Genomic DNA, 11,239 nt, shown 5'->3' with positions numbered 1-11,239 from the left:
GCGAGGCTGCAGGCAGGGCTGACGTCGCTACCGGCTGATCGCCAATCTGATCAGGACGACCAGCACCTGTGCAGGTGTAGGCGGAGCCGACAGCGACCCCCGTTGGTCGCCAACCAGATCATGATAATCACAGGGCACACAAAGATGTACTCAGTCACTCTCACACTCACACCTAGGGACAATTTGGAATGGTCAATCTGCCTGCTATGCATGTTTTTGGAGTGTGGGAGGAAACCGGAGGACCCGGAGAAAACCCACGCGGGCCCGGGGAGAACATGCAAAGTCCACACAGGGAGGCCGGACCGGGACGCAAACCGGTGACCTCTGCACTGTGAAGCCGGTTTACTAAACACCCGACTACCGGGCCACTCTCTGACAAATCAATTGCTTAAATTATGTCTGTCTTTATATTATTATAGACGTCAGTATGAGCACTGTATGGTCAAAGGCTAATAGCAGCCAGGAGATGAGGCAGTGAGGCCAGGGAGACAGCAGTGACATTTTTAATTGGTGTAAATTCATGCAAATTAGTTTTTTTTTCCCAAGACTCAAATTCAAAAGAGACACCAAATGTTTATTCATAGTCAAGTAGAAAATCATGGCTGTATTTTTGAAGATTTTATTTTTAACTCATTCCTTCCGGCAAACGACTACAGTCGTTGTGTTTTTACTTCCGTGCATGCCGAGTCACACCTCCAGTCGGGCTGAAGCGATTGCAAATAATGCCGGATGCCGACTACAGGCGGGCCGTGAATAGACGTTAACCCTTTACGGACGATTGTGCTTCTAGATCGAGAAAATGAAAGGTAGCAGTACAAGTGCCGATTGAAACTGATACGGCACAAGTTACATGTCCCTTTAAAACAGATTATATGCATCTTTGCCTTTAAGACCGTCAGTGACATCATCTCCTTCATGCGCAACACAACTTGCTCTCCTCCATCTTCAAAGCGCCTTCTATTTTTCGTCATGGATGAAATACCACGTAAGTATATGTTGTAACTATCTTATGAGCTATTCAGAAGATGTTTACCTTGATACTGAAATGCATAAACTAACGCTAACTTGTTTATTTGCCGAGAAATATTAAAAATAAAGAGTATCCCGAATTCGGAACATTGTAACGCTAACGCTATTTTCATGATGATATTGTTGATCCTGACATGGTACCCGATGCGAGTAATTGTAAGTGAAAGGTGCGGTTTCCACTAATATCTGTACCTCATAGCTTTGCATTCTCAATATGATTATTGAAACAGAGGTCCATATGTTTTTTTTTTTCTAAAATACCCATGTACTGTATATCTTTCCTGATCCTGATGAGAATGAAATGGATGACCATGTTGATGAAGTCATTTTGGCATCTGACACAGTCGTGCTGTTGCATTGATGAACCTCTACACCATTCAAATACTTTCGGGCTGATCAACTACGTGCTTCATACGCTATCTCCAGGAAATCAGTCAAATGGTGGAAATACCTGTTCTGGTTTCTAGTGGATATTTGTATTTGCAATGGATTTGTACTGATGAAACTCTCTCCAAACCATCAAGTGAAAACCAGAACACGTCGCCTCCGAAACAGGACTCAGTTAGAATTCAGGACAAACTTAGCTCATCAGTTGTTTGGCAATTACAGAAGGAAAAGAAAAAGTGAATGCATGAAGGAGAATGACACTGTTGCCCTCCTTCATTGGCCAGTCTTCTTCTTTTCCTTTCGGCTTTTCCCTTCAAGGAGTCGCCACAGCGAATCAGTAACCTCCGTCTTCAGAAGTATGATACGCATGTTTGTTTTGGCCAAGCTTTTACGTCGGATGCCCTTCCTGACACAACCCTCTGTATTTATCCGGGCTTGGGACCGGCACAAGAAAACTTATGTCCCTTTGTGGCCAGTAGAATTGGATAAAAAAAGAACATGTAAAGAGTGTGCAAAGAAGAAAATTTGTCTTGAGCCAAGAACAGGTTGTGAGCAATGCAAGGTAAACCTATGCATTCCATGTTTTAAACCATACCAAAAATAACAACATTCTGAATTATTTTAAATGCATTCTATGTTTATTTCATGCATATGTGACTTGTTGTGATTGTATTTTGTTGTAATTTTAAGGTTTTGGAAAAAAAAATCTTCATTAACATTGCAATAATTTTCTAAAACTTCAATCAATTTCACAAAAAAACGTTATCTTATTCTATTGTATGTTATGAAAGTGTACTGAAAGTTTCATAAAGATTGAACAACAAATAAAGAAGTTATAACATTTTTTGAACACACATGTTAGTTATGAATTTCCTGCTGAAGCCACTCAGGGAGCACACTACAAAGCTAGGCTGCAGGCTCTGTAGGCTGTGGGGGAAGAAATGCAAAATGCCTGCTAGGGAGGAAAGAGTTAATTTAATTATTGTATCGCATTGATACCCCAGAGGCCCGTTATTTGGATTAAAAAATGTTTATTAATCTTATCAATTACAGATGATTTTATATTAGAGGAGGCTTTATATGGGAAGTTTGTATTTAACAGTAGCGCTCATCCAAGCAACAGAATACTGCTAGGACATAACAGAAAAAAAAAACATTTGGTTATTTGAGGGTTTTAATCGCAGTTATTCCATGAGGTAAAATTTCACTGTAAAAGGTAGTGGCATACTGAGCTGGACCTCTGTGAGAAATATCAAATGAATCAGATTTAGTGAGCCTAAATCCCATGAATTCTTAATGAGAAATTTCCCTTACATTGTTGTGAACTGCCGTCGCCATGGTTACACATAACACTGGCCAACATCAAATAACTGTGACTGCACTGCATGAAGCTCTGGGTAACTTTTTTCCAAAGCTGGAAGCCAAAAAAGCTTTGTAAAAAGTGTGGAATATTAAGAATAAGAACAGTATTAATGCAATAATAGGTAGAAGAAAAAAGGATGTGCTGCATAGCTAAGCAAATCACAGCATCTATGGTTGTTTGCTGTAGGAAGAGGCTGCGCCCTACCAGGAAGCACTTATATTGCTAACCTGCCGGTCACGTGTTTTAATTGAGCTGTCTGTTTACACTTTTGTTAAGCAGATTCCTTACTTACAGACAGTGTATTGTCAGTGTTCAAATACCTGACCTGACAGGATGAATTTAGTACAACAATGTTTACACTTTGCTTGAGATGTGTTATGAGCACAAACACAAAAGTGCTTTGACGCAACATTGTTGTTTTTAATGTGACAAACTAGTACATGCATTTTCATAGATGAATATGTTCAGTGGAAAGTTTAAAGACTTCCAATTGGTAAGAGGTCAGATGATGGTTTCATTAAGCATAAGAATGATCAAAAGAAAATGGAATTGAATTATTGGGGATTGGTGGCTGTGTCAAGGTGACAACAACCCTGATAAATGATCCGAGATACTCAAATTTAGCAAGGCCCCAGATTTGAGTTGATGTTTGACACGTTGCAAATTTCATTCTGATTTCCTTGACTGCCAGTTCGTGATCACCTTGAGAGGACTGCACACCATCAAAAACAAAAAAAAGAAAGAGAAGTCAGCATCAGCCATGATCTCTGCAATCCTTGCTTCACTTAGAAGACTGATGATAGTGTCTTTTCTGCTAAGACTCCTGCTGCTTGACATCTTGACATGACGAGAAGGATGTTCCTGTTTGTCTCGTCACATCACTGTCGTCCTGATTCGGATGCCTCCCATCCAGCGCCACGTGACGCCTCACTTAAAAAAAAAACTGCTGCCCGTCCATCATTTCTGGTTTCTAGTGGATATTTGTATTTGCAATGGATTTGTACTGATGAAACTCTCTCCAAACTATCAAGTGAAAACCAGAACACGTCGCCTCCGAAACAGGACTCAGTTAGAATTCAGGACAAACTTAGCTCATCAGTTGTTTGGCAATTACAGAAGGAAAAGAAAAAGTGAATGCATGAAGGAGAATGACACTGTTGCCCTCCTTCATTGGCCAGTCTTCTTCTTTTCCTTTCGGCTTTTCCCTTCAAGGAGTCGCCACAGCGAATCAGTAACCTCCGTCTTCAGAAGTATGATACGCATGTTTGTTTTGGCCAAGCTTTTACGTCGGATGCCCTTCCTGACACAACCCTCTGTATTTATCCGGGCTTGGGACCGGCACAAGAAAACTTATGTCCCTTTGTGGCCAGTAGAATTGGATAAAAAAAGAACATGTAAAGAGTGTGCAAAGAAGAAAATTTGTCTTGAGCCAAGAACAGGTTGTGAGCAATGCAAGGTAAACCTATGCATTCCATGTTTTAAACCATACCAAAAATAACAACATTCTGAATTATTTTAAATGCATTCTATGTTTATTTCATGCATATGTGACTTGTTGTGATTGTATTTTGTTGTAATTTTAAGGTTTTGGAAAAAAAATCTTCATTAACATTGCAATAATTTTCTAAAACTTCAATCAATTTCACAAAAAAACGTTATCTTATTCTATTGTATGTTATGAAAGTGTACTGAAAGTTTCATAAAGATTGAACAACAAATAAAGAAGTTATAACATTTTTTTGAACAGACATGTTAGTTATGAATTTCCTGCTGAAGCCACTCAGGGAGCACACTACAAAGCTAGGCTGCAGGCTCTGTAGGCTGTGGGGGAAGAAATGCAAAATGCCTGCTAGGGAGGAAAGAGTTAATTTAATTATTGTATCGCATTGATACCCCAGAGGCCCGTTATTTGGATTAAAAAATGTTTATTAATCTTATCAATTACAGATGATTTTATATTAGAGGAGGCTTTATATGGGAAGTTTGTATTTAACAGTAGCGCTCATCCAAGCAACAGAATACTGCAAGGACATAACAGAAGAAAAAAAACATTTGGTTATTTGAGGGTTTTAATCGCAGTTATTCCATGAGGTAAAATTTCACTGTAAAAGGTAGTGGCATACTGAGCTGGACCTCTGTGAGAAATATCAAATGAATCAGATTTAGTGAGCCTAAATTCCATGAATTCTTAATGAGAAATTTCCCTTACATTGTTGTGAACTGCCGTCGCCATGGTTACACATAACACTGGCCAACATCAAATAACTGTGACTGCACTGCATGAAGCTCTGGGTAACTTTTTTCCAAAGCTGGAAGCCAAAAAAGCTTTGTAAAAAGTGTGGAATATTAAGAATAAGAACAGTATTAATGCAATAATAGGTAGAAGAAAAAAGGATGTGCTGCATAGCTAAGCAAATCACAGCATCTATGGTTGTTTGCTGTAGGAAGAGGCTGCGCCCTACCAGGAAGCACTTATATTGCTAACCTGCCGGTCACGTGTTTTAATTGAGCTGTCTGTTTACACTTTTGTTAAGCAGATTCCTTACTTACAGACAGTGTATTGTCAGTGTTCAAATACCTGACCTGACAGGATGAATTTAGTACAACAATGTTTACACTTTGCTTGAGATGTGTTATGAGCACAAACACAAAAGTGCTTTGACGCAACATTGTTGTTTTTAATGTGACAAACTAGTACATGCATTTTCATAGATGAATATGTTCAGTGGAAAGTTTAAAGACTTCCAATTGGTAAGAGGTCAGATGATGGTTTCATTAAGCATAAGAATGATCAAAAGAAAATGGAATTGAATTATTGGGGATTGGTGGCTGTGTCAAGGTGACAACAACCCTGATAAATGATCCGAGATACTCAAATTTAGCAAGGCCCCAGATTTGAGTTGATGTTTGACACGTTGCAAATTTCATTCTGATTTCCTTGACTGCCAGTTCGTGATCACCTTGAGAGGACTGCACACCATCAAAAACAAAAAAAAGAAAGAGAAGTCAGCATCAGCCATGATCTCTGCAATCCTTGCTTCACTTAGAAGACTGATGATAGTGTCTTTTCTGCTAAGACTCCTGCTGCTTGACATCTTGACATGACGAGAAGGATGTTCCTGTTTGTCTCGTCACATCACTGTCGTCCTGATTCGGATGCCTCCCATCCAGCGCCACGTGACGCCTCACTTAAAAAAAAAACTGCTGCCCGTCCATCATAAACATCCTTCCTTTTATGTCAGCCGTCTGAGCGGGAAGGGCAAAGAAAGAGATCAGCCTATCAAAGACATGCTGACAGTCAGGCAGAATATCACAGAAGTGATGTGCAAGACCTAGATGAAGAATTTCACTCACAAGGTCGTTGACGATTATTATGCGCTCAGATGTTGAGAACTGTCCGCAATCACAAATCTATAGGTAAGATCCCATGTAACGCAAGTTTCCGGTGAACACGGTCATCGGCATCGTGTGTGTATATATATAAAAAAAAAAATATATATATATATATAATATATATATATATATATATATATATATATATATATATATATATATATATATATATATATATATATATATATATATATATATATATATATATATATATATATATATATATATATATATATATAAGACTACTGAGCAGGTCTGCGGTAGTCTTAAATTAAACCCCTCACCTTGACACCATATAAATGTACTCCTGTCAATAAAGTGGATATAAATAGATCATGGTGTAACCATTCATAATCTACCTGAATATTTTAAGAGGGTCTTTGGGCAAGAAAAAGGAGAGAGACGTGATCAATTGTCTTGCTTCAGCCACTACAATCAGAGGTGTGCTAATTGAAATGGTGTAGAGTCGCGTTCCCGCCGTACTAAATGCAGAACCTCATTAGATTTTTTTTTCCCCAAAAAATGAAAACAACTGTCCTTTGTCTTGCATTTTATCGCCTGCGGTCTCCATGGAGAAAGAGTTGCGTGCTGACTGTCTCCGGAGAAGCCTTGTGAAATGTTAAAGACACCTTTTCACTGTCCAACCCCTTCAGCCTGTGAATGTTAAAATTCCTTAATGGAGACATGAGCACAACAGTGCATTGTGTAGTTTGATAAGGGGCAACGGTGAAAACCAACAGGAGAGTAAAACGACATAGCAGTGGCTAAGTAATGCCTTATGGTGGAGTTCATGAAATATGCAGCTCGTCAAAAGCTCAAAGAATATCATGAGTGTTTAAGGTAGATTGTAGGGCATATTTTAAAGGTGCTCGCTGCGTACCTCCACCTCATGTCCACCTTTCCCTGAGACATTCTATTTTCAGAGTGAAGCTAATAAATTGGGACATGGAAAAGGTTCCTCTGCAGGCTCACAATGAGAAACGATCAGAGATTATTTTAGAATGAAGATCAATGACTGAAGTCCAAACGGTGCAGGATCAGGAGACACTTGCGTCTTAATGTAAGATGAGTGGAACGACACAAAGCCGAAGCCAAAGGCAAGCGCTTCATCTCTCCGATTCACTTTGCAGTGTGGGTATTAGTCTGTGCCATTTGTCGTCGATTTTTATAAATGAATTACTTGGGATATTAATAGATAGAGAGACATTTATTAAACACTAGGAGTAAAAGTAGCTTGCATTATGCATACTTTGTTAAACCTGTTTGACTTAACTGTCTGCCGTGCAGGTGCATTATTCACAAGAGGCAGGTAAACGTTAAGTAGACATGTAGTTGCTCCAAACAAAGACAAAAAGCTACTCAAGTGGAACCCATGAAACAGAACTCATTTCCGACCACCACCTTGTTTGGATTCGGTATTTTCTCGGAAGATTATTTATGGTTGATCAATTGTCACCATTGTAAAGTGATTTACTGCAACAAGATGGGTCAACTGAGGTCACATGAGTTGCATGCATCAAAAAAATATGTTGAAAAATGTTGCTAAATTCCTCATTGCTCATCTCAGGACATCTGACTTTGACGCCTAACTGTCGTCCGTTGTTCATCCTGGTTTAGCTCTACCGTCACTGCCGTATATTTTGTATATCCTTATTTTATTGGCATTAATATCACAAGAAAAACACCAATAATATTTGTGCCAGCGGTGTGCTCTTTTTTCATTCAGCAGTCATTTTGTCCCCCAACATGAGTGAGAGTTCTTGCCCTGCCCCTTCTGTTGTGTGAGGGGACCACTGCACTGACAATGGTGTCAATTCTTGCCCTGGGGGATGTGGGGGACACCTCTGAATGATTTGTGGTTAGGAAAGACTGATGAAGTGCTCTTGCCACCCTGCTTCTTTGCAAGATCAATTCTACATGTAAGAGTGCGCTTTATGAATGATGGAGACCTCCTTAAGTCATCCATACAGCTGCCCAAAGACATAGCCCCGGTTCCCTGTTGCACCTACAAGGCAGGAGAGAAGCAATCATTCTTCTCGCCGGAGCCATGCATTAAGTACCCACACCCACACATCAACATTCTCCATGAATACACAAATCATCCAACAAGGTGAACATAAAGAGAAAGTTACCCAGTAACCAGTCAACACGACATCTAATTTGCAGCTGTTTTAAAACAGACTGTAGTCAAATGTTTTTCAGACAACTTTGCCTTTTCATTGCAAATGTTACTATCTAGTGTTGCTAAATTTGCACCTTTCTCGCTATATTTAGCGAGTTTTCAGGCACCTCTAATGACTCTTTAAAAATATAATTAAATCAAAAGCAACATGGGACAATTTAGCGGCTTTTTCTAGTGTTATTGGAAACTCTGATGTGCAAGCATGTATTGTGCTTATTGTAGGAGTGGGTGCTTACCTCGGCCTGTCCCACAGAGTACTAAGAGTCAGCCCAGTATTTGCGCCTTTCTCACTATATTTAGTGAGTTTTCGGGCACCTCTCATGACTCTTTAAAAATAAAATTAAATAAAAAGCAACATGGGACAATTGAGCGGCTTTTTCTAGTGATATTGGAAACTCCGATGTGCAAGCATGTATCGTGCTTATTGTAGCAGTGGGTGCTTCCCTCTGCCTCTCCCACATAGTACTCAGAGACAGACCAGTCCTCCCGCAGCACTAAAGGGGGAAAAGGGTCTGAAAAACAAGCAAAAAAAAAAGAAAAAAAGAAACTGAATGAGGGCCTACTAATTGTTACCATAAATATAGTATAGTATAGTATAGTATAAACTGTGATTGAGATGTTTTGCCTGTTGTCTCTTTTTCGTTAGATTGTTAATTTAGATTGTATACAAATAATATGGGGGATATGTTGAGGTTTCATAGTGACCAAACAATCCCCAACATACAAATAAATAAATAAATAAATAAATAAATAAATAAATAAATAAATAAATTCAAACATTCAGTCATTTTCCAAACGGCTTATTCCTCACTATGGTCATGGCACTGTATAGTGCATATTCCAACTGTTTAGGGCAGTAGGTGGGGAACACCCTGAACCAGTTGCTAGCCAATCGCAGGGCACACATAGAGATGAGCAACCACTCACACGCACAATCACATCGAGGGTCATTTTGGAGTGTTCAGCCGGCCTTGCATGTTTTTGGAATGTGGAAGGAAACCGAAGGACTTGGAGAAAACCTATACGGGCCCTCTAAGTACATGCAAACCAGAGCAGGGATTGAACACACACGCTCTGCACTGTCAAGTTGATGTGATAACCACATGACTGCCAGGCTGCCTAAATTAAAACATGTTTTTTTTTTTTTCAACAAATACATTAATTAATATATTTGGAAATAAATAAATAAGCAATAAAGCTACGTTAGTCCGCCTGAGTGTCTCTATATTGTCACTTTTGACCTCATGCCAGGATGAAGGAGGAGGGTTGAAACTGAACAATTAAAGAAACAAGAAAAGAAAAAATTCTTTTGTGATTCTAAACATATTTTGTTTTTTTTCTGCTCATATTTTGCACTAAATAATTATGCAAAGTGGGTGATGACATAATTTAACGACTTGGAACAACTATTAGGACAGTCTATTGCTACTTTCCTTAGCGAGGAGTTGGCAACACCGTTGTTTTTAAGTGTAAATATTTTGACTAGTTTGCACACCACATTTTTAGTCAATGTGGACAAACTCGTGACGGAGAATTACACAGAGACCTTAGGCAGGAGAGTGTGCGGTAAATAGCCTTTGATTGGAGATTTGGATCAACGTCAACAGGCAGACAAGCTAATAAAAATAGCAACAATGTTATGGAAAATTACAAACATTGAAAGGACAACCGACACCATTTTTTTGTTTCAGAAAAACGTTTTATAGCATCTAAAATACCCAAAACTGCTGCTGATATTTTTTGTCAAATGCAAAACACCAATAAGAATGACTTAAAGTGTGCTAAATCTGCAAATAATTGAGCTGCGAATTGGGCATTTTCAGAAAGTCCCGCTCCCAGTTCGTGACGTCACGCCAAGACGTCTTGCCTTGCACAAGAATCAAAACAATGGCTTCAGATTCGGAGAAGATGCTTTCTTGTTACACATCCAGTTATGAATATGATTCAAATAGTTCTGAAAAGGAAAGCATAAATGTTTGCAATCAATTAAAGACGTTCTTCCGGGTCATTTTGAGGCATCAAGACTGATGTGTAGCACCCCGAGAAAATGCAGACGATGGCGCCAGAGCTCCGTTGGAAATTGGCTTATTTGTCTGCTTGGAATTTGTGTCAGCGAATATCAAATAGTTGTCTTCGTGCAACACACAATGATTCACCATTGCGTTATTTATGTGTTTTCCTTCTAATTTCGCCGTCAACACGGATCAATACGAAGTTTTCAGACCAAACAAAGTACCGCAAAATGCATTGTGTGTCCTTTCTCGGTCAGGGGCGTTCCTTCCGTGTCGTGACGTCAAGACTTGTCACCAACTCAAAAGCAAGACTTCCTGAATATTCAGTGCGAGTCTTAAAACGTAAAATATAGCTATATGCGGTGCAATCTTTGTAAAATACGCTCAGTAGAAGTCATTTCATTTTACAAATTATGGACACAACTTGTCCGGGGGCGTCGGTTGTCCTTTAAACAACACACAGGTAGTAGAGAAGCGTGGTGTATACTTCTCTTCTTGGATGATCACTATTGACAAGAATCCTGGAAACAACAGCGTGCTTACATTTAAATATGAAACTTCAGAATGCTAACAGTTGGCGATGTCTGGGCCTTGCAACCAAAGGAACAGCTAACAGAACAGGATCAGGAGAGCGCCAAAGTTCGTTTCATTGCTCGTTTTTCTTCTGGGTGGGTGTCAATATTTTATATTTGAATGATTTTCAGAAGTTTCAAGAAACCTTTCCCAGCCTAACCCCCAACCCCTTCCAACCGCGGTGATGACACCCATCACTGGCACATGTACAAGGCATGATGATGCATTAATACTTTTTTATTTTTAATACTTTTTTTACCACCAAAATGTCACACTTAGGGTAATTTTTTTTAAATAAAT

This window comes from Hippocampus bargibanti, linkage group LG05 (assembly GCF_051943395.1).
Source record: "Hippocampus bargibanti isolate YZ-2025 linkage group LG05, ASM5194339v1, whole genome shotgun sequence".
In the NCBI taxonomy this organism is placed as follows: domain Eukaryota; kingdom Metazoa; phylum Chordata; class Actinopteri; order Syngnathiformes; family Syngnathidae; genus Hippocampus; species Hippocampus bargibanti.
Note: the sequence above shows the minus strand (reverse complement) of the source record.